At 42.2% G+C, this 3,720-nt stretch overlaps 1 long non-coding RNA gene across 1 annotated transcript; it reads left to right on the top strand.

Annotated features, from left to right (window-relative positions):
* Positions 1-891: 891 nt before the first annotated feature.
* On the top strand, positions 892-1,213 carry LOC142149954 (uncharacterized). The gene is made up of 2 exons (XR_012690942.1): positions 892-952; positions 1,077-1,213. It is a non-coding gene; the product is annotated as an uncharacterized LOC142149954 (long non-coding RNA).
* The last annotated feature ends 2,507 nt before the right edge of the window (positions 1,214-3,720 follow it).

The following is a 3,720-nucleotide window of genomic DNA, read 5'->3' as shown; positions in this document are numbered from 1 at the left end:
GCTGTGTAATATGATGGGACTATACATAAATGATGATAGGAACAACTCTATATTTTACCAGATTTCATACAAATAGAGCAAATGGAGTTATTGTTACTATCCTTTGTATAACGCCAACGTTAGAGGGTATTTTCAAGTAATATAAAGGGGTAAGAGAAGTGATATTACCTTTTATAGTGTTCACCGACACAGAAAACATGCCAGATAAAACTTTAATATGATTTATGCATTTTAATTTTAAGTGGCATTAGTAGCATGTTAATTTGCTCTTGTGTTTTGTAGGCTACACTACTATATTTACAAAAATTAATCCACGTATTCATATGACACAATAAAGGGACCACATCGATTTGACATTTGAAGTGACCACACCCATATGACTGAATAAATTGACCACACCCAAATGACAGTTGAACATACCACACCCATTTGACCAGGCCACACCCAAACCCTGCCCATATGACTTCATAAAGCTGTCAGTAACATGACACAGTAGTTTCATGGTATAAAAGAGGGGACTGGGAGCCCACAAGTCAATTGCCTTCAGCCAGGGGCAGAGGAGAGTGGGGGGGGGGAGCACAGCCTTCAGCCAGGAGCAGAGGGGAGTGGGGGGGACAGCCTTTGCCTTCAGCCAGGAGCAGAGGGGAGTGGGGAGGGAACAGCCTTTGCCTTCAGCCAGGAGCAGAGTGGAGTGGGGGGGGAACAGCCTTTGCCTTCAGCCAGGAGCAGAGGGGAGTGAGGGGGACCAGCCTTTGCCTTCAGCCAGGAGCAGAGGGGAGTGGGGAGGGAACAGCCTTTGCCTTCAGCCAGGAGCAGAGGGGAGTGGGGGGGGGGAACAGCCTTTGCCTTCAGCCAGGAGCAGAGGGTACTGGGGGGGAACAACCTTAAGCATTCAGCCAGGAGCAGACAACAAATACAGCCATACATATGTATGAAAGAAGCACAATGAGAGGTAAATATATATGTTCCAGTTACTTTGTGTATACTGTAGTCTTGGCCAATGATATAGAAGATTTTCACGTGGCTATAGACGATATAGGTGCAATCTAATGCGTTCTTATTTCTCATTGCTGCAGGTTACAGGTACCGACATCAGAGAAAAAGCGCCTGACCTTATTGACAGTGACCACTAACTACCAGTGGATCTCAATATTACTGCATAGATTGGATAATGAAATCACATGAAGAAAATAAAAAAAACTAATGTAAACAAGTTATTGTATGGAGTATGATACATTGTAGAATCACTTATAAACACTAGTATAAGCATAGATAAGATAGGATAAGTAGGATAAGTTTACAAAATAAATAGAACAAGCAGAATTTTGTCTCCTGTGATCTTTTATAAATTAAGGGGTCATTTAATGTGCACGAAAAATGCATGTGTAGTGGTTAGGAAATAGCAAGCAAAATCACCTTAAAATGATGCCCACCCCTTATGTTTTATTTTTGGTTGGTGTCACCATACCACATTTGTTATTGGTGAAGCATAATTAAAAACTCTGGCTGTTTGTGGAGAGGTCGGTAGAGGGCGCTGCAGAAGAAGCAGCTTGTTATAGACATACCCATCTGAGTCAGAATACACCAAATGTCGGAAAAATAGCCACATTACCTTACAGGTAAAAAAAAAATATTGATTGATTTATGAAGAAACTTTGGTCTATCCACATTTGGGGCTTTGGCAGTCTTAAGCTGTTAACATACCCCACCATATATGGGATATCTCCAGAGGAGTACATACCTCTGGCATGGCCATATTTTATGGTCCCACATAATGAGGCATAACGGGGCAGCATGGTGGTGTAGTGGTTAGCACTTCTGCCTTACAGTACTGGGGTCATGGGTTCAATTCCCGACCATGGCCTTATCTGTGTGGAGTTTGTATGTTCTCCCTGTGTTTGGGTGGGTTTCCTCCCACACTCAAAAAAAAAAACATACTGGTAGGTTAATTGGCTGCTAACAAGATTGACCCTAGTCTGTCTGTCTCTGTCTGTGTGTGTGTTTTTGTTAGGGAATTTAGACTGTAAGTCCCAATGGGACAGGGACTGATGTGAATGAGTTCTCTGTACAGCGCTGCGGAATTAGTGGTGCTAGATAAATAAATGATGATGATGATGATGAATGAGGTTCCTACTGAGGGTGACATTTAAGTCAGATATTACTATCACTAAAGAACCCTCTGCTATAGTTTTTCTCAACCAACCACTAAGGAACTAACTGATTCACTTGGCTAGTATTCAGATTAATTAATTAGGCATCACAGCCAATCAAGACCAGTATCTCTGCCCGATATAAGGCAGTTCTAGAGTCACTCAAATACACATTATAATTTCCCTGAGGAAGCTACTGGTTAAACACTGAGGCACATCTCTCATTACCTGGTGGGACCCTATATTGTTTTCCAGACAACCTGCACTTCTGTTTACTACAAGGGATAAGTGCAGATTCAACAGTGCCGTGGATTATTTAAAAGAGGAAACCACAAGTTCCTGGCTGGATAACCCTCCCATATTTCCCCCTTTGGTGTGCAGTTTATAAAGGGAAGGCCTCCGTCTCAACTCCTGTCTGTGCTGCAGCAATCCTGCTCAGTCCAGTGTTTCTGAGCCCTGGTTTATCCTGCACCTCAGACATCTGGCTTTCCCTGTGCATCTGTGATTTGCTTCCAGTCCATCTCGGTGTATCTGTGTCTTACTTCTACATCACTTATCTTACTTTCCCTGAGCACCTATTTATGCACCAGTGATTCTACTGTTACTGTGATTCATGTTCTTCAGTGCTTTAATTATTACAAGCATCATCCTGTGTATGTCTGAGTTACTATTGCTGTGCCATCTTTCACTGTTTCCAGTTTGTGCTATCACTGTGCTATCCATGTTCCTGTTATTATCTGTGCATGCCATCTGATTCTCCTACTGTTGGTGTCAATTAGAGATGGGCGGGCTCGGTTTCTTGAAAACTGAACCCAACCGAACTTAGGGGATCCGAGTACCGAGCACAGTCGACTCGGTACTTTCACGCAATTTCTGATTCCAAAACAAGGCAAAACGTCATCATGACGTCGGAAGTTTTGGAATCTATAAATATCGCCCTCCACGGCGATCTAGCGCCATTTGAGAGAGGGATACAGAAGGGGTAGGATAGAGTGGCAAAGAGAGGAGCTCCATTGCTGAAATACAAATATAAAAGTCCTTGCAGGCTTTTTGTCAGAACTTGCACCAATAAGTGTAGGGTGTTATATACACCCAAAGAGAAGAGCTGTGTTGGCCATTTTGTCATTGCTGAAATCCAAATATACAAGTCCTTGCAGACTTTTTTCTGAATTTGCACCAATAAGTGTAGGGTCTAATTTACACCCAAAGTGTAGAGCTGCGTTGGTAATTTTGTCATTGCTGAAATTCATTGCAGGCTTTTTTTCTGAATTTGCAGGCAAATTCAGAAGTGTTACATAGGTAAAAGACAAGAGGAGTGCTCCATTGCTAAGAGTCATTGTTGAAATCCAAATATATAAGTCCTTTCAGGCTTTTTCCTGAATTTGCAGGCAAATTCAGAAGTGTTATATAGGTAACAGACAAAGAGGAGTGCTCCATTGCTAAGAGTCATTGCTGAAAACCAAATATACAAGTCCTTGCAGGCCTGTTTTCTGAATTTGCAGGCAAATTCTCTGTTAAAGTCAAATCACTTTCGCCTTATTCATGAAGACTGAATCCACCAGTTTGCACC

This window comes from Mixophyes fleayi, chromosome 4 (assembly GCF_038048845.1).
Source record: "Mixophyes fleayi isolate aMixFle1 chromosome 4, aMixFle1.hap1, whole genome shotgun sequence".
Classification (NCBI taxonomy): domain Eukaryota; kingdom Metazoa; phylum Chordata; class Amphibia; order Anura; family Limnodynastidae; genus Mixophyes; species Mixophyes fleayi.
This window is presented reverse-complemented; position numbering and strand designations above follow the sequence as displayed.